The sequence below is a fragment of the Protopterus annectens genome, chromosome 3.part0 (genome assembly GCF_019279795.1).
Source record: "Protopterus annectens isolate FY-2018-M chromosome 3.part0, PAN1.0, whole genome shotgun sequence".
Taxonomy (NCBI): Eukaryota; Metazoa; Chordata; order Ceratodontiformes; family Protopteridae; genus Protopterus; species Protopterus annectens.
In genome coordinates this window covers 1,972,180,643-1,972,201,745 of record NC_056731.1, presented here as the reverse complement: position 1 = coordinate 1,972,201,745, position 21,103 = coordinate 1,972,180,643, and the positions used below count along the sequence as shown (strand labels likewise).

At 41.1% G+C, this 21,103-nt stretch overlaps 1 protein-coding gene across 1 annotated transcript in view; it reads right to left on the bottom strand.

The window, feature by feature from the left end:
- The window catches only part of VIPR1 (vasoactive intestinal peptide receptor 1), a 2,416,152-nt gene that overhangs the window by 103,352 nt on the left and 2,291,697 nt on the right, over window positions 1–21,103 (bottom strand). The window lies entirely within an intron of this gene.

Here is a 21,103-nt window from a genome sequence, read left to right as displayed (position 1 = left end):
CATTTAAAAATAATTCAACATAGCCACATACAGAAAAAACAATAATGATTAACCAAACATTTAAAATCAGTAAAACTGCAACAACCTTAAATTTAAAAATTTCATTTGAGGCACATGTACTTAATGAATAAAACAGTTGTAGAAACGATTTTTTCTTTTACAAATATATAAAGAAAGCTGCTTTTAATTGCAGCACACTGGAAATGGAGACAACATCAATAAGCCCTGGATCTATACTACAATTGTTTTTCAGCTGCCATTGTGGTCCTGAGAATGATAGCTTTGAATTTAAGGAGCACAAATGGATAGGTTGATAGTAGATCAGTATGTCCATCACCTCCACATCGTGGTAGCGAACATGGCTAAAAGCCCAAAATGATCATGGTGGGGGGACCATGAGACACCAGGGCTTACTTTATACTGCCATAACAGCACTGACTGCATAACAGGGTTGGGAAGTTGGGAGATAAAATGGACACCAGAGATGCATCTGTAAAGTGCTGTATCTGCACCAACATTACTGCAACAATCGGGATTGAGTGAACCACTGGACACCAGGGGAAATCTTTAAGTGCTGTGATGGCACCAACATAACTATGGGATCAAGGAAGGGATGGATGCACTACATCATCAGGGATAATTCCCTAAAGTGTCATACCAGTGCCAACATCATAATGCGATTCAGGGGTGGTAGATACACTAGACACCAGGGATAATTCTCTGAACTGATGTACTATCAATAACATCATAATGAGGATTGGGGGAGGCAGGATATACTAGACCACCAGGACTGGATATATACGTGCCATAATGGCACAGATATATTACTGGGTTGGAGGGAGTCATGGGAAGGCAGATGGGAGAGTGTGTGTGTGTGTGTGTGTGTGTGTGTGTGTGTGTGTGTGTGTGTGTGTGTGTGTGTGTGTGTGTGTGTGTGTGACGGCGTGACTGGTGGGGAATGTCACTGTGTGCATGAGCAGTAGGTCCCTACCATGATGTACAGATCAGCCATGTAACTGTCTTTCAGGAAACATATAAATTAACTGATAATGATATTTTCTGACTCAAAAATGGGTGCATCAGGTAGAAGGGTCTTTCCAGCACAAGCAGTATGGAATTCCTGGAACTGTCTTTGTTCTCATGAGTTGTTTTATAAGTTGCTTTGTTAAAGTGTGGTCTCTAATGACATTTATGATATTTCCAAGCAAAGTGATGTTAGCCTGTTGAAAGTGCTGAATGATGATGCTATTTATGTCAGCACCCATCACTTTTTGAAAGTAAAACATTTTAGACTCTGATATGAATGGTTTTCAAAAGTTGCAAAAAAATGTGCACACTTAACCATTTAGGCTGTGTGTTTTCAGGCAATGGTTGTACAACTGCATCTGTAGTTTTGTACCTTGATGTTAACTTAAAAGTTAGCTGAAGTTGCACCATCTCATATTCATTGGACTTCTTAGAATGAGGTAAATAAAGTAATTTTAAAACCATGAGGAAGATGACATCCTTGCAACATGGGATATAATGACTATAATGTCTTTAATTCATTCCAGTAGAAGAAGGTACTGAGCCTGTGAGAATGAGACTTTAAATGTTCATGATGCTTTTGAAGATAGGTAAATAATTGCCAAAAGCCTCTTGAAACAAACAAACATGAGAATATAAAATGTGTAAACCAGTGGTAAAATGTCAGGAAAACTATTTATGATCAAATATGTAAAAACAGCTAAGGAACAGATAGCATATAAATAACATTAGATTGCCAAAGACAATGACAACAAGATGGGACATATTATTTGGTCTGAAGTCCTAATTTCATTTATTCATTCATTCTACTTTCTTTTGTACACACTCGTGCTTAGGGATGTTAGTTTTTTAGCCTACCTATAACTTTAGTTAATAACAACAAACTTAATGATGGTGTTTCTGTTTGTGGAAATTTATTGGTGGTTTGTGGGGGTGTGGTGGTTTTCACAAGTGTTTATACATTTCTTATGCTGTATCCTTAGCACTGATGAAGTCCCAAGTTCAGGATGAAAGCACTCAACTAAGGTTTAATAAAGTGAATTTTAGCATACATAAGAGGCTGCCCATTTCATTCATTGTTCTAGTATGGTCCCTTTGGTTGTTTTCTTGGCTCCTGGTTTAACAATAGTTAGTGCACTGATCATTTCATATTCCTTAAATCTCAACAGCTACACATTCTAATTCATTTACTCTCTCTCCCTTCATTCCATTGGCTATCCAATTACCCTGCCTCAGATTTACTTGTGTTGCCCCATATGCCTTTTCTTATGCTCTCCTCCCACTGCATACAGAAAATAAATCAGCACTAAACTACCCACCACCAAATGTGCCACGTCACTCACTTAACTGAATTTGCATTCACATCCCCCCATACTGAACTTAACCGCAATACAAATAACAAATTCTGCCACATGCCTTACTGGCCAAAATATATGACCAAAAACCATCCCACATACTGAAATTAATCGCAATATAAGTAATGAATGCTGTCAAATGCCTCTCCAGCCAAAATATATAACCAAAAAGCAATACTTTTTTTAAACTCTCATTCATAACTGAGCCTGTAGAAGGATTCCTACAAATTATCACAACATTAAGTCTTCCCACCCTCACCCCCAAACTGCCCACCACTTGTCAACCCCTACACTTAGCACCCATTGCACTTTTCAGCCTCCCGGCAACTGCCAACTGTGTCCTCTCCTAACCAAACAGAAAAAGGAAACACCCAGCAGCAGCTTTAAACACTGTACCCTCCAGTTAAGCTTTGTTAAATAAATTCTGCCACATTCCTTACCAGCCAAAATATATAAACAAACTCAATTCATGAGTCCATCACATGCGGCTCCCTTGTTTTATGTACCACTAGCTCAAGGTTAACAAAATATGTGAAATGCAAAGAATGACAAATGCACACACCCTTAAAGGTAAAATTGAATATGAATATAAAACTGCAGCAGCAGATATCCATCACTCTGTATCTTTGCACCTAATTGCAGCTGTAAAGCAGCCATCTAAACCTTCACAACAGATCCTAGTGAAATTTATAAATGATGGTTAACATTCATATGTTATTCAATTGTCATGGCACCCCCAGCAGCCCACTGCATACATCTGGGTGGTCTTCAAGGAAGGATATTCTGGAGTACAGCAGAGCCATATGCGGCCCAATTTGTAATGAGTTATAAATGTATGAGCATTGGACCATGTAGCAAGTGCACAGCTGTCATCGATAGATGTTCTGGACAAAAAGCTGGATGATGTGGCCACAGATCTGGTAGCGTGTGCCTTAGGTGGTTTGGATAATGATAACCCTTTACTCTTGTAGACAAAAACAATGCCATCAGTGAGCCATCATGCCAAGGTAAATTTTGATACTGTTTTGCCCAACTTAGCTTTCAAAGAGGAAACAAATAGCTGTTCTGATTATCTCAAATCTTTAATTCTATAAGTGTAGAATCTGAGTTGCTTAGGAACATCCAATTAAATGAGGCATGCATTCTCCCTTGTCGGAAAAATCTGGAAGGAAGACTAGGAGGTTAACTGACCAGTTAAGATTTGCTTCTGACACCACTTTAGGTAGGAAGAAAGAGTTAGTCCAAAAGGATACTCTATTCGTATGCAAAATTAGGTAAGATGGCTGGGAAGAAAGTGCCAGGAGCTCTGATATCCATCTAGCTGATGTAATGGCAACCAGAAAAAAAAGATTTTCTTGACAAAATCTTTAATTTTGCCTTGGTTAAAGGCTCAAAGGAAGGGGTTGAGTCAAAGTTGAAGGATAACAGTTAGGTCCCATCGTGGAATGGGGGCCTTAAATATAAGATTAAATTATGTGTTCTCAAAATGGATGCCAAGAAATTCAACTCTCCAGCTTCGCTCTTGGGTCGAATTTCAAACCCATAATAAGCAGGTTATGATCAGTGACCCAGTCATAATTCTCTATGTTATATTCTCATTCCTGTGAATCCTGTGTGTTTGTGTGTATGTTTGTGTGTGTGTGTGTGTGTGTGTGTGTGTGTGTGTGTGTGTGTGTGTGTGTGTGTGTGTGCGTGTGTGCGTGTGCGTGTGCGTGTGCGTGTGCGTGTGCGTGTGTGCGTGTGTGTAGGTTTGCATGTGCATATGTGTTGGTGTGCAGGTAGGGGAAAACAATCACGCTTACTCATATATAATAGATTATTTTCTTCTATAATCAAATTCAATAATAATATTCAAAGCAATACGACTAGATAACTGAAATCATCACTGAAATACAGAGAAAGGCAGACAATGAGCAGTGAGTGCAATGTCTAACAAAATAGTACAGAACAATAAAAACAGCAGCCAAAGACTCACAGAGGGAGAGAGAGAGAAACAAAGAGCTAGAGTTAAAGGGGCTTGGATTGATACAGTCAGAGTTAGCAAGAATCAGAAAAGCACAGAGAAGAAACCGGAAGTAAAAGAATTCTGAGTAGTCATATGATATGCAAAAAGAAGCATATACATGTAAAGAAGACATGTTTGGAGTGTACCTGACTCGACTTACAAAAAAAAAAAAAAAAAAGAGTGATTTACTTACTTAATAATTTAATTGTTAAGTACTGAACACCGATAGACTTCCTCCTAATAAGGAAAGTGCATAGTGGTAGAATCAGAGATTGCGACATCATTTTTAGTGAAACAGTAGGCCCTCAGCATAAACAACTGGTGGCTTCAATCAGTTACAAGCAGTAGTCAGAGAAAGCTCTAAGGTCAACAGAGTCTACACCAAATACTTCACAGCTAAGTGAAAACACAAGAGTTTAAGGAAGTGTTTAGGGATGTAGCACTTCAGGAAGAAGCGGAAATAGGTGGAGATGAAGAAGAATGACAGCTTCTTAAAATTGCACGGGTGAAGGCTATACTACAGATATGCAGATGAGCCAGATATGGAAGTAAGGTACATAAGGAAAGCAGGTGGTGGAATGCAGAATTCCAGGAAGTTATTATCAAAAAGAAAGAAAGAATGCAAGAACAAGTGGGTAAGAGAAAAGCTAGACCAGGCTAAGGAGGTGCACTTGATGGATAACTAAGAGGCTAAAAGAGCAGTCAAAATAGCTAAGAACAAACCATCAAAGATACTGTACAATTGTCTGGAAAGTGACTCAGTACATGGCACAAAGAGATTCTATCAAGCTGCCAGACAAAGGGTGAAAGATTACAAAGATAGTCATTGGGCACCCTTCATAAGGGATACCATCAACAATCTGCTTAACAGTCTACAGGACATCAAAGGCAGATGAAAGGAATACTTTCAGCAGCTTCTGAATGAAAAAAAAACACAGTAGCTGTAATGTCCCATGCACAGCCTACAGTGAATGATGAAGAACCCATCCTAGAAGAATCAAGAACAGTACTAAGGGAAATGAAGTCAGTGGGTTCAGAAGAAGTCACATCAGATATAATCAAGATGTTGGGAGAGTTGGGGTGGAATGGCTCCTGAGAGAACTCATAATGACACTGAGAGAAAGTGGCATCTCAGATGACTAGAAAATAAACATTCTAGTGTCACTGTAAAAGAATAAAAGGGACATTCACAACTGTGGAAATAGTCATGGGATGAAACAGAGTACTGACAAGACAAGACAATTGCCATGGTAACAAATGGGGAAATTACAAGTAGCTGTAAATTAAGATAGAAAAGAAAATAGTGGAGCAGGTTAACGGCTTTGAGTATCTGACGAAAGGTGGACGTCAGAATGAGGAGGTCAAAGCCTTAAACAGAGGTGCTGCAGCCAACTATCAAGGGTACTTTGAGACAGTAGAATGGCAAAGAAGCTGAAAAGTAAGGTGTACAAAACAGTGGTGTGACCAGTACTACCATATCGCAGAGCAGTTGAGAAAGCTAGGGGTGATGGAGAGAAGTACCCAAGATGGTGGTAGAAGTGGTCTTATGGTAGATCTGGAGGTGAGAACTCACTAAATAACACCAGTGAGGACCTTGATGGTGGGAGTGGAAATTGTTATTGTGGCATACTTTTTAGGAAGAATTTTGTTTATTTGGATTTGATTCCATATGTACCACCATATTAAATCCCTTACGGTAACACTACAATATTTTTGAGTCATGTCTTTACATTTCCACCATGACAGATTAAATGAAATCATCCCCAAAGCCCAGTGCAATACCTTGTATCATTTGGAACTGCAAACCCTTAATCTCGATTAAAGGTTTTATTCCTCTATAATACTTTTTATTAGTGCAATTAGATCATTAAAACTCACCCTCCATATTTTTAAGCTTGGACAGTAGTGTTGAAATATAATATTTTTTGAGACTCAAACTTCTTGTATCTAACATTGGTAACAAATGTTCTACATTTATAATCAAAAACTTTCCAATGTTATCATTAGGAAATTATAAAGATGCCGAGTATGCAGTTATAAACTGAGTCACATGGACTTCAGAATTTGCATTCTGATGTAGAAGTGGGGGGGGTTAGACTTCCATTGTCTGAAAGATGGGACTTGGTGTTCATAGGTTAGTACTAAGCTAACTGCCCTTGTGAGCTATTTTAAGTCTAGCCAGTTATCCCTTGTGAGACTCAAACCCTGCACTTTGTGTTTGTAAGGCAAGCACCTTAACCATTAGGCCACCCTCCCAACCCATAAATAAATAGTGTAATGTAAGTATAGGATAGCCAGATAAAGTATTGATAAGCAGCTCAGATGTTCCACCCTTTGCAAAATGACTTGGTTGACTAAAAAAATCAAGCCTACTACTCACCACTAGTGCACAAGAGGTATACTCCTAGGGTGTTGGATGGTGCACTCTCTCCATATATCAAATAGGCAAAATTCTTCAACAAACCAGGGTATTCAATAGAGTCTGGATAGATGCACAGTTCTCTTAGGAATCCTACACAGATAGAGGTCTACAACACTACAATCACCCCAAATTACAAGATCATTGTGTTAGAAAAACTTTTTCTGGTCACAGCAAATAGATGCTTACAGCCTGGTTGCAGTCTAAACTGAGGTATCGTTATTTTTTTTTCTTTAATGTTATGAAAACACTGCACAAGGAACAGGAAATCTCATCAAGTATATTACCATAAGTGTCCACCAGAAAACACTGCCATCTTGTGCCTTAACATATTATTACACAAAACTGAAATATACACACACCTAGTAGTTGCTGCAGTTTACTATCAGGATGAATTCCGAGTAAGAAAGCCGCGGTGGTGCAGCGGTAGCGTTGTCGCCTCACAGCAAGAGGTTCTCCCGTTCGATTCTTGGCTGAAGCGCCTTCTGTGTGGAGTCTGCATGTCCTCCCCGCGGTCGAGTAGCATTTGAAAGACATGCGTGAATGGGTGTGCCTTAGTTGAAGGTTAGGCATTGAGCTGGCACCTCGGCACTGCAAAAATCTACTGCCAATCATTAGCGGACCAGAGTTCCGCTGTGGCGACCCCTAACCAGGAAAAGCCAAAAGAAAAACAACTATCAGAATTCCGAGTGAAGGTCCGATAACCACAGGATGCTGAAATTTGGTTGGCTGAAAACGTGTTGTCAAACCTTCATTGGTGTGAGTCTTGGGTTAGCAAACGAACTGTGTATCCATACATATGGGTCTATATTAGATCATTGAAGTGTTAATACTTTGAATAGTCTAATATCGAACCGAAAACAGCGAATGCTGAAAATAGCGAAGCTGCAGGTAACCAAATTTTTTCCTAGGAAAAGAATTCGTTTGTCCATTTCTGTGGCTTCACTATTTTCAGCACTGTGGTGGAAAGTTACGGGTTGGGTTCAGGTAAGTGTGCGATTGTGTGGACATTAAGGAGGGGTATGCAAGTTAGGGTTTGGGTGCGGGTGAGGTGAGTGTGCGATAGTGATAAACTTTAGGGTTAGGGTGGGGTATGTGAGTTAGGGTTAGTGCGTGGCTGAGGTGAGTGTGCGATAGTGACAGACTTTAGGGTTAGGGCAGGGTATGTGAATTAGGGTTAGGGCATGGGTGAGGTGAGTGTGCGATAGTGATAGACTTTAGGGTTAGGGCGCGGGTAAGGTGAATGTGCGATAGTGACGGACCTTAGGGTTAGGGTTTGGGTTAAGGATAGTGGATGGATAGTACTGCATGCACAGTTTAGTGTAGGGTTAGATGTATGATTTTAAGTGTATGTGTGTGGATTGCTGTTTTTTTTTGTGTGCTTATGCTGTGTGTGTGTTTCTTAGACCAATTAATTTTTCCCAGGGAAAAAATTTGCTGGCCTGAGCTTTCGATGTTTTTAGATTTTGTGGTTAGAAGTTCAAGGTTGTTGTATTCGATGATGAGCTGTTTCGTTGAACTGATATAGACCTACACATATGTGGTAGGCCTTCTGACAACATATTGCTTTTCAGTGCTGATCAGGAATTTTGTCCTTTCCCCCACTGCAGTGCAATCTCAGAGTTGGAATCTGTGTGGGCTTGCACCCCCCCCCCCCCGCTAAATAGTTTTGTCACATGGTCATCCTTCAGAATCTGATATCGAAGCTACTTCAACTGGGCATAGACCATCATTTATGCAATTGGATTCTGAGCTTCCTTACTGAAAGGGCTCAAAAGGTTTGTGTGGGAGACAACAGCTCTGGAAGTATCATTCTGAACACAGGAGTACTACAGGAGTGTGACTTAAGCCCTCTCCTTTTCACTCTGCTGACACATGACTGCATGGCCAGACATGAGATAAACAGGATCATCAAATTCGCAGGCGACACCATTGTTATAGGCCTGGTCAAAGATGGAGAGGAGGAGGCCTATAGGAACGAGAGTGATCAACTACTGGTCTGGTGTGACAATAACAATCTAGCACTGAATGTCAGCAAGACAAAGGAATTGATTGTTGATTTTAGAAGATCTCAAGTATCACACAAAGATCTAGTGATGAAAGGAACAACAGTGGAAAGGGTCAAGTGTACAAAGTTCTTGGGTGTTCATATCATGGATAACTTATCCTGGTCAGTCCATGTATCCAGCACAGTCAAAAAAGCTCAGCAACGCTCCATACTTCAGACCTTTTATAGGGGCACTATTGAAAGTGTCCTGACCAAGAGCATTACAGTCTTACATGGGAGCTGTATCAATCAGGATTGGAAGGCTTTCAAGAGAGTTGTAAGGTCAGCAGAAAGAATCACTGGCACCTCCCTTATACCTCTGCAAGATCTACACAAATACCGATGCATCGACAGGACCAAAAAGATATCCAGTGATCCACCGCATCCTGCCAGTGGTCTGTACACTCGCCTCTCCTCAGGCAGGAGATACAAAGGCATGCACTGTAAGACCCCCAGACTAAATAACAGTTTCTTTCCGCTCTCCATTAGATTGTTGAACTCTTGAGAAAAACAAACCATGAGTCTGTCAAAACACTCAACCACTTCTGTTACATAACTAGTCTATGAAGTGGCTTATTTTATGGATGTGCAATAACTAAGTGCAATACTAAGGTAGCTCAATTACCACACTGAAGGACTGTTAAGTGCAATATGCAAACTGTGCAATAATTCATTCTAATCATAGATATGCTGCTATTGTTTCAATTTTACTTTGACAATATTACCTTCATATTGTTCCTTGTCTCCTGTTCTGGGATGGGTGTGGGTCACTGCTGTCCTACTTTACTTACTAATTGCTACTTATTAAATTTCTACTGCAATATTTTATACATTTTCTCTGTCTATATGTGCAACTGTTTCCTGCATTGAGAACAAAGCATTGTAATTTCATTCAGCTGCACTGCTGTGTAGTTCTGAATGGCAATAAAGTTTTCTTTGAGTTTGAATAAGAAAAGCTGTCTTGATATTATGATGTTTCACAGTCATTTTCTGCAAAGCCGTCACTGTCATCAGTGTTCTGAAAGTACTTTGTTTAAGAACTGGAGCAAAGGTAGCATCTTAGTCTGCACCAAATTTTTGTGATTATCCTTTTGTAATGAACCTTCCCTGGTACTTACAGACTTTCCCTTCAGAGTCACAATTCACTTTAAACACCCAACTATATCTGATTACAGGTTTACCTTGCACTTTAAACACCCAGTTACACCCGATTACAGGTTTACCTTGAGGTAGCTCTGAAAGTGTCCATGCCTGGAGTTCATTGAGTGAGGTCATCTCTTTATCAGCACAGCTCTAATCCACATTTGCTTCTCATGTGGTGGTAGATGTCTTTCAAGGATGCATCTGCAGTCATCACATATGGGTTGTCCTGCCTCAGGCAGCCCTTCGGTCGGCCGGATTCCAAAGTCTGGGTCTGGCCTCGGCTGATGTCGCACTTTCCCCGACGTCAGAGCGTCTGGGGTATAAAAGCATCAGCCGACGCCATTTTCCTCAGTCTTTCTTGCCGCGTGGTGCCCGAAGCAGAAGCAGTTCGCAAGTGCTGGTCGGCCAGCTCCTGTGATTCAGCTACCGAAGACTTTGAAAAAGCTAAGTACCCCGTTGGGGACTCTTTCTTGCCTCAGCCGATGTCAGATAAAGTAAATAATTGTTTAACTTGTGGGAAACAAATACCTCATAAGGATTTTCACTCTTACTGCCTCCCCTGCCTAGGCCCAGACCACGACGTCTCGGCCTGTTCAGCCTGTGCTTCCTTCAACCGACGAACTCTTAGACGTCGGTCGGAGTTTGCAGAGGAATTCTTTGGGGCTAGTTTTGCTTACAAGATGCCGTCGGAGACTCCGAACTCACATTTAGTTAAGAAACAGAAGGACAAGGACCGACACACGCGGGCCGCGGTTTTGGCTGAAACCACGGTCAGGCCTACTGCGAGTGTCTCGGTCTCGGCTGAAACAGAGTCCTTGGTACTTCCGATTACCGAAACCGCACAACCGACTACCTCGGCCCCGGAGGCCCCGGCCGAGTCGGTTATTGAATTACCTTCTGAAACTGGTGTCCAGGAACCTTCCAACACCATTCCTTTAGACAAGTCTACTCCTGCACGTGGTGCAGCCAGACCTCCTGCATCCATGTCCATTAAGGCTTTCTCTAGGGCTAAAGCTGCTAAACTTACTAAAGCTTTGCCTCCCAAGGTTACCTCTCAGAGACCTTCTACTGGCTCACAGATTCTTAGCTTAGCAGAGGATCTTATCTCCTTAGAGGTTCTCAACCTCATCCGGACAGGGGCTCTCAACCACCTCCAGGCAAAAGGCCCAGGGCTGAGCCCTCTGACCCCCACTCCTCAGATGAGTCCACTGATGGCTCTACTCTGTCAGACCACCAGGAGGAGGCTTATTCGGCCTACGAGGATTCTGATGCTGAAGAATCTATTCCCTCGGCCTCCCCTCCTGAAGGGTTTTCCTTTGCGAGACATTACACTCTATGAGAGAACATTTTCAATGGCAGGGTCAGGAATTCTCTGATTCTAGAAAGAGATTAAGGACCTTTCTACATTTACCTCAGCATAGGCCTTTAGCTATACCTCCTATTTTGAATGTCATTGATGATGTGTACTCTGATGCTAGTACAGCCCCTGACTCTATCCCTCCGGCTCCTGCCAAACCTGATAGGTACTACAGGGTCCCAGACTCACATCTGCAACTGTACAAGGCCCACTCTGCTGATCCAGAAACTATTTCCTAGGGCCCAAAAGGGGTTGCAGCTGCCACTGCTAGAAATCCTCTATCCTCTGAAAGGGAGTCCAGAGCTTTAGAGAGATGGGGTAAGAAAGTGTATACTTCTGCAACTCTTTCCATGAGGGCATTAAATTGTCAGTTTCATATGATACAGTACCAAGAGTATTTGTTAGATGAATTGTATAAGAAACTGTCTCCTTCTGAACCCCTTGATCACAAATCCCTTCAGGATCTGGTACATAACTCCCAGCAGGTTAGTAACCATTTCTTGCAGTGTGGTTATGATGCATTGGAAGCTTCATGTAGGTCAGCTATGACAGGTGCAGTAATACGTAGGCATGCCTGGCTGAAGGAACAATCTCTGCCAGACCATGTTAAAGCTAAGCTTTTGGATGCTCCTATGGAAAAGCAAAAATTATTTGGTTCCACGGCTCAAGAGGTCTTAAAGAAATTTGAAGAAAAGGCAAAATCTGTGCAAACAGTCAAAGACTTTCTGCAAGTCCAACCACCGAGATTCAGCAGAAATTGGCCTACTAAGAATTGGCCCTTTCCGGACTTGGACAGATCTCAGAGAGGCAGGAATAGGCGTGCCAGAGATAGAGGGCAAGCTAGAGGCTCCTACAGAGGCCGTCAATGGCAGCCTCCCAACCAGAGAGGTAGTGCAGGAACTACAACTGCTACACCAGGACAGACTCAATGACTTTGTTTTGACTCCGCCGACCAGTTAGAAGCACCTTTGGGCGGAAAGCTTTCTTTATTTTCAAAAAATTGGCACAGCATTACAAGGGACACATGGACACTGCAAATAATAGACAAAGGATACAGGTTCCATTTCCACACATTGCCAAAAAGAAAAGGCATGCCAGACCTGCCACCAAATCAGAGGGCAGAGGCTTTGAAACAAATTTCCAACTTAATACAACTGAAAGCTATAGAAAAGGTACCTCTTTCAGAACAAGGCCAAGGATTTTACTCCAGATTATTCCTTGTTCCAAGAAAAGAAAATCAATGGAGGCCTATTCTCGACTTGTCCGCACTGAATACTTACCTCATTGTGCCAACATTCAAAATGCTGACTCTACAGCAACTCCTTCCCATGCTGGGCAAGGGGTCTTGGCTGGTGACTCTAGACCTCAAGGAGGCATACCTGCATGTCCCTATCAGACAAAGTTGCAGAAGACACCTCAGATTTCTTGCAGGTTCAGAGCATTATCAATTCTCAGCATTGCCCTTTGGCTTATCTACTGCACCCAGAGTATTCACGAAATGCCTGGCATCAGTAATTGCACACTGCAGACTTCAGGGGATTCAAATTTATCCATATCTGGATGACTGCCTTATACAAGCGGACAGCAAGCAAACTTTGTTAAAGGACTTGGATTATGCCATCCACCTACTGCAGGCCTTGGGATATACAGTCAACATCCACAAATCAAGACTTGTTCCATCCCAAAGAATAACTTTTCTGGGTGCGGATCTAGACACAACCACCCAAATGGCCTTTCCTCACAGAAGAAAAACAAAAACAACTACCGGATTACTTCAAAAATCTGTCAAGACAAACTCAGCTGACTGCAAGGAAAATCCTGCAGGCCCTGGGTTACATGGCATCTTGTATTCTTCTGATTCCACAAGCAAGGCTGCATATGAGAAAATTACAATGGTACCTAAGGAGTTTATGGACTCAGCACAGTCACAGCTTAGAAACTTTGATCCCACTCATTCCATGCCTCCAAAAGGGATTTCTGTGGTGGGCTCAAGCCTGCCAGTCGAACAGAGAGTTGTCCTTCAGCAAGCCAAGAGCCAACCAAACCATCACTACGGATGCTTCAGACCAAGGTTGGGGAGCACACATGGAGGGCAGAAGTATCCAAGGGCTATGGTCACAAAGGGAGCTGCACATGCACATAAACCAAAAGGAAATGCTGGCAGTGATACACGCAATCGAGGCCTTCAAACTTTTTCTTCATCAAGGCCACCTATTCATAAGGACAGACAACACCACAGTTATGTGGTACATAAACAAGCAAGGAGGCTCCCATTCCTACCCTCTTTGCAGACTGGCAATGAATCTATGGGAACTTTCCTTGAAACTCAATATACAGCTGCAGTCCCAGTTCGTGCCAGGGAAAGACAATATACTGGCAGACAGCTTAAGCAGAAATATCATGGATGCACACGAATGGATGCTGCACCCAGACATCTTCTTACTCATAACACAATCATGGGGAAGGCCAGAAATAGATCTGTTCGCCTCCCCCCACAATCATCAACTGAAGAAATTCTGCTCAAGGACATACCACCCACAAGCATGGAAAGTGGACGCTCTCTCTTTCAGCTGGAAAGCTCTAACAGTGTATGCTTTTCCACCTCTCCCATTAATGACCAAGGTCTTACTGAAGATCAGGACAGAGCAGCCCAGAGTGATTCTGATAGCTCCAAACTGGCCAAGACAGCACTGGTACCCACTGTTAAAGAGCATGTCACAGACAAAACCGTGGCCTCTCCCCCTATGGCCACTTCTACTGACGCAGCACAATTTCAAGACTCTGCATTCCAACCTGAAAACCTTGAAGCTAACTGCCTGGAAAATACCATGACTCCTCCTCAGGATAAGCTTTCCCAGAGAGTGAAGGATATTATTATGGAAGCTCGACGGCCTTCCACAAGGAAGGCATATTCAGCAAAATGGAAAAGATTTCACACTTGGAACACAACAAAGGGCCTAGATGTGACAGTAATGAACATGGCACATATACTGGAATATTTGGCAGAATTGTTCCACAACGGCCTGTCTTACTCTTCCATTAAGATACATGCCTCAGCAATTTCAGCAGGATACAATATTAATCCACCCGTCTTCTCTCATCCTCTCCTGAGACAGTTTCTAAGAGGAATCAAAAACATCAATCCTCCAAGGAAACCACCTCTACCTACTTGGGACCTTAACTTTGTGTTGGAAAAACTAACACTTCCTCCCTTTGAACCAGCAGCATCTGCAGATCTACAGTTTCTGTCTTGGAAAACTGCCTTCCTTCTGGCCATAACCTCAGCAAGAAGAGTATCTGAGTTACAAGCTCTAATGGCAGTACAGCCATTTCTTATCTTTCATCAGGACAGAGTTCATTGAGAACCAATCCTACATTTATGCCAAAGGTGGCATCCAGGGTATCTTTGAACCAAGCTATTCATTTGCCTACATTCTTCCCACAACCACAAAATAAAGGGGAGAAACTTCTGCACACCCTGGACATACACAGACAGTTGCGCTACTACTTGGACAGAACCAAAAGTTACAGAAAGACTGACCAGCTGTTTGTAGCATATGCTGCTGGGGCACAAGGAAAAGCAATTTCCAAACAGACAATTTCAAAATGGATAGGAAATTGCATTCGTTTTTGTTACTCCTTTCATGGAAAAACTGTGCCAGCTAACATTAGACCTCATTCCACGAGAGCCACAGCCACCACCACAGCCTTCCTAAGAGGGGTGGCTACCAAGGGCATTTTAGAAGCTGCTACATGGAGCTCCATGAATACATTTGCCAATCATTACAATTTACCTTTATACTCCAGATCCAGAGCAGGCTTTGCTACGGCAGTCCTGCAGGGTATCTTAGCTACACCATCCTTTACTTAGTACCTCCACCCCCAGATTGGCTATGGTATTCTACCCATATGTGATGACTGCAGATGCATCCTTGAAGGACATAGTACAGTTTTGTACCTACCATAAATGTAGATGTCCGATAGGTATGCATCTGCAGTCAGGTTTACCCTCACTCCTTCCCCTCTGTGGTATACTTCTTGAGTACTTACCCCTCCTATAGCTAGCTGGGGGGGATCTATTATGGTGTATTTGTTTTTATAGTACTGTGCATGTTTGGATTTGTTTTTGCAATACATATCTCCAAATTTTAGCCTTCCTTAGAGGGCATCTGGCATCTGGGGCAAGAAAAACTGAGGAAAATGGCGTCGGCTGATGCTTTTATACCCCAGACGCTCTGACGTCGGGGAAAGTGCGACTTCAGCCGAGGCCAGACCCAGACTTTGGAATCCGGCCGACCGAAGGGCTGCCTGAGGCAGGACAACCCATATGTGATGACTGCAGATGCATACCTATCGGACATCTACATTTATGGTAGGTACAAAACTGTACTTTTTTGCAGCTCTTCCCATGAATCCAGCTCAGCCTGAACTGCTGTCCGAGCCATATAAGAAAAATGTTTAGGTCAAATACCTTTACTGCCTCTTGTTAATTTCCTGACTGAAGTCATTTGTGGATCAGTGTCTTCTTTATCACTTTTTTAACTGTCTGCAATAACTTCTATTTCTGTGTAGCTTTGTTCTTGTTTTCCTTGTGACACAGATGTGGATTTTTCCTCAGATTGAACAGTTTGTGTCGTTTCCTAAATTTTTGATCACACAGAACAATCACACTTCTGCTATTGCCTTGTTTGTGTCTAGATGTAGAATTTTGTATCCTTTTTGAGACTTACTGTAACCCACAGGCACACCTTCCTTTGCACATGGATCCCGTTTTGTACATTTTTCCTTTGGAATGTGCACATATGTTCTACTTCCAAAAATTTTGATGTGTCATAAATCTGTTTTCTTTCTGTTCCACAGTTCATATGGAGTTTTCTCTGTTGTTTTTCCTGGCAAGCGATTTTGGAGATAGCATGTAGCCATGATAGCTCCACCCCAGTATGTGGTTGACATATCAGCACCAAAATGATCCTTCCACTCTCACAGAGAGTCCGATTAATTCTCTCTGCAACCCCATTTTGTTCTGGGTTATATGGTACAGTTGTCTAGAGCATAAGCCCATGTTTTCTGAGAATAGCTTGTGTTGTGCCATTTGTATATTCAGACCTGTCTGTACACAGCACTCTGGGCATTCTGCCAAACATTTTACTTACATGAGCTAGATACTGTGCTAACTTTGCTGCCACTTCATCCTTGTTATGTAATAGGTACAACGTGGTGTATCTGGAGTAATTATCACTGAAACTAAGAAAATATCTCTTGTTTCCTGGACTCACGTTTTTGATTGGACTACAAATATCTGAATGAATTAACTCCAGAGGTTTTTGAGCTGTGCTATTGCTCTGCTTTGGAAAAGGCTTTCTCATCATTTTCCCTTAATGCAGCAGATACATGATCACGCTAGCTAATTTTACACCACTTGCATAGTTACCCTCAACTATTTTCTTTATTGTGTCAGGATTTCTCTGCCCAAGATGTCTGTGCCAAGTGTGAATGCAGTTTGAATGTTTTTCCTCTTTGGCTGTATTAACCATTTCACTGCAGTTCAGCTGATTCAGTTCATCTGTGATTTTGGCCTTTGCAAGTAAGGAATCCCCTTTTGTGATGACACAACTGTCACCTTAGAAAGTCACTATGTTGCCTTGGTTTGTAAGCTACTTTACTGACAATAGGTTACTGTTAAGATCAGGCATATACAGAACATTTCTCACATGCATCTTTCTGGTGAATTTCTGAGAGATAGGACAGTAAATAAAATCATCCCCAATTCTTACTGACTTCAATACCTGCCCATTAGCTGTGGTGATTTTTTTTCTGTTTTGCTTTGATCGAGTTGAGTGAAGAAACTTCAGTCATTGGTCATGTGACTTGCAGCTCCTGAGTCAATACACCATGACTGCACAGATGAGGTGACACATTTGAACTCCGTGTCTGAAGTGAAATCTGCCTCTTCCTTGACATTCTTAGCTTGTTGTGATTTTGCTTGTCTTTGCATTCTAGCTTTCCAGATTCTGCAATCTGCCTTTAAATGTCCTGTTTTTGTTTTTTTGTTTTTTTTTACACAAAAAGCATTTAAGTGTTTCTAGCTGCATATTACTGTTTTTATTTCTGTTTTTCATCTTTAAAGCAGCCTGTGTACTGCACATCTTTCCCTGTTTATGCTTTCTGTCTTGCATTTGTATTTGTCCACAAGCTTGCCTTTAACAAACTGTAATGTCAGTTCATCATCTGGACGTGCATCAACTGCCACAACAAATGTCTCTCAGGTAGACCATTAGGTAAAAGTGCTGCAATGCAAAAGTCTTTTATATCCTCCCCAGTAACTCTCAGCCTTTCAACCATTTCCAAAGTAAGCCTTACAAAATTCTGCATATCCTGGTCTTTCATCAGCTTGGTCTGATATAGTTTTCTAATTAAATAGAGTTTATTGCTGAGATTAGCTTTCATGTACCTTTTGCAGTTCCTCCCACATTTCTTTCCTGGTTTCAGTTTCATATTTGTATAATTTGATCATCATCTATGCAAAGGGAGACCATGTTCTGAGCTTTTTGACCATTTCTATCCACTCATCCGTGGGTTCAGCCGGTCTGACTTAATTTACAATTTTCATGCATCTTCTCTTATTAGAAGCATGCTCATTTTGAATTTCCAAGACTGCTAGGTCAGGCTCATCAGATGCGCTAGTGAAAGTATTGCTGAAGACGTGCCGGTAGCCAACTTCACCGTTTTTCTCCTTACTTTATCTATCACTGTATCTTGCACTTACTTGCTGTAGCTGGTTGTATTTGAGTGCCAGGGTATCTGGGCCCATAACCTGTTAGAAAAAAACTCTTCTGGGAATAGCAAATAGATGCTTACAGCTTGATTGCAGTCTAAACCAAGGTAAGTTTATGTTTTTCTTTAATGTCATGAAAACACACTGCACAAGGAACAGGAAATTACATCAAGCATATTACAGCAACTGTCCACTAGAAAACACGGCCATCTTGTGGCTATTCTTTTTATTACACATAAATGAAATCGCACACAAAGTCGTTGTGATTTTATATATATATATATATATATATATATATATATATATATATATATATATATATATATCTATATGGGTCCACTACGGAAGACCGAACGCCCATATTACCGACGCTCGGAATCCCGAGACCAGAATACCGAAAGACCAGATGATCGCAAGACTAGAAGCGTGAATTTCATAATCCCGATATTCGGAGATTTTGAGTTAGCACTTCTGGTGTTGCGGTTCAGGTAAGTATGTGTTTTAAAAGTGTGTTTGTGAGGGGCTTTAGTGTGTGTTGTGACTGTGGTATGTGTTTGAGGGACTGTAATGTGTGGGTGTGTTTGTCTTGTGTGTGTGTTTGTGTGATCTCGGAGTTACAATATTAAAGTAGGGGGGTGTGGGTGGCAATGCCCCCCACATGGGGGAGGGTGAAGGGGGGCTTGCCCCCCATTTTAAATATAGTGTAAATTTATTCGTTTGATTGTGGGGGGAAGCTGTGTGTCTGTGTATGTGTGTACTGTAATATGTTACAAACGTTTGCGATTTTGAATTTCGCATTTGTGGTCTGTCGGTCTTGTAGTCTTTTGGGTATTTGGTCTCGGGTTTATGGGCATTGGTATTGTGGGTTTTCGGTAATGTGTAGTGAACCCATATATATATATATATATATATATATATATATACGTTTTATATATATATATATATATATATATATATATATATATATATGTGTGTGTGTGTGTGTGTGTGTGTGTGTGTGCGTGTGTAACTTGTCGTAAGGCAGTAAGAGACTGTGAATCTCCATTCTAAAGCTATTTAAAATATTAGGGTCATCATCATTTGTCCCATGAAAGTTCACTAAAACTATACAGTTATATGCTATACTAACGCCAACAATCATCCAAATACCTTGTTCATTTACTCTAACCTTATCTACAAGCCACTCCAAAGACTGATGAATTAAAATCATTGCCCGTCTCTTGGCAAAAGTGCATGAAAAAAATCTTTGTCAAGTTCTCCTTGCAAAAGCAAACTGGTGTCTTTCTTTTTAATTTTATTTTCTTGCAGAAAAACTACCTTAGCATTGCACTGATTAAGTGTATTAATGATGGCATCTGTTTTTATTACTGTAGATGCCCCTTTAACATTCCAGGGAACAAACACAATATCTTGGTGACAGTAAGAAACTGCTTATAGTTAGCCACAATAGTGCTAGAAGACAGCACGAGGCTGACCTCACTAAACCAGCTGTGATGACTATTAAGGAAATAGAGAAATAAAGGACAACATTTATAGGGAAATGGGAAATATAGTGGGTGAGACACAGGAGAGAGAGAACAAGTATAAAAAGCAAAACCAAAAAAAGAAAAACATAACTTGTGTTTCTGAATCTATTAATAAACCATCTGTAAACTCACTTAAGTCACAGATAACTAAACCTAGGGATGTAAAACCACCCAATGTATTGTGAACAGGTAAATCAAACTGGGCTATGAAATTTGCATCATATATTGACCCAAATCTTCAGGGAAACATATAATAAGCTATTTTGAGAAACAAGAGTTAATGATGCAGCCTAAACAGATAAATCATATATAAACAGCTTCATCTGCCAACAAAGAGTGCGAGGTTTAAATAATAACGTGCGGCTGCAGTTGTACCATGCAGTGTTTGAACTGTCACAGAAGTGTAGGCGAGTACATCAGATCTCCATTCAGGTAGACCACTTATAAGATGAAATGAGATGAATTACATCTGGCACTGGATCTGAGTCCACTCTGTATCTCCATAACTGTTCCACCTGTCCAAACAAAATAACTCCTTAGAATCAAATTAATCCTCTCTCATGAATTAACAACTCTTGGGCTGTGGAGGTTTCTGGCAGAGGACGAAGATGGGTCTTTCTCCCATTAGCTCTGTCTTGTGGTCCTTTCAGGTTGCAGTCTGTTTAACCAAATCTTTTCCCTTCATTGATAGTACTTGTTTTTGAGAAATTTGAGGCAACTCTATGTTGTTTCCTTTCTACTTGCAAATACCAGTCAAAAGCATTAATAGCATCAGTATAGGATTACTGTTGATGGGTAGTTGAAGACTGGAGAAAGCAATCAGTTTCTAGTAGGAAATGGAATATTGTTTAAATGGAAGTTTTGGTAATACAGAACAAGGTAGAGAAGGGTAAATTAACATTATATCCCAGTTCCCCAAAAGTTTACGTGAAAGGCTCCATTTGCTTTATTTTAAAATTCAATGAGATGTTATATAATCTGGTGCAATTTTTCACTCCCTGCCTTGCCATTCTCAATGATGGTCCGGATTCTTTAGCTACTTTAAGAATAGCTTCCTGATCATTAAAGTCTAGACATCTGAATATAAAATGTTTGTGTAGGTTATTAGCTTTATTCCTGCACTTAATATAATGGTATCTTTCTATGATGGGTGGATTAGAAGATTTTAATACAGTGCACAGTTCTTTTCTAATAAATTCCAGTGGAGTAGCACCTTCTGGATTTTCCAGTAGGCCGATGACCTGCAGGGTATAGCAACGTGTTCAGTTGTCAAGATCATCTGTTCTAAGTGTTAACTCATCTTTGCACTCTTGTGGACACTGTAGCTGTCTGTAGTAGGGGTATTGGATTTCGGATATCTCCTTTTACTGTACTGCACAGCCAGAGCTTTTATGTATGAACAGAGAGACATCCTTCTTAATATCTCCTATCCATTTCCTTTATTTCATAC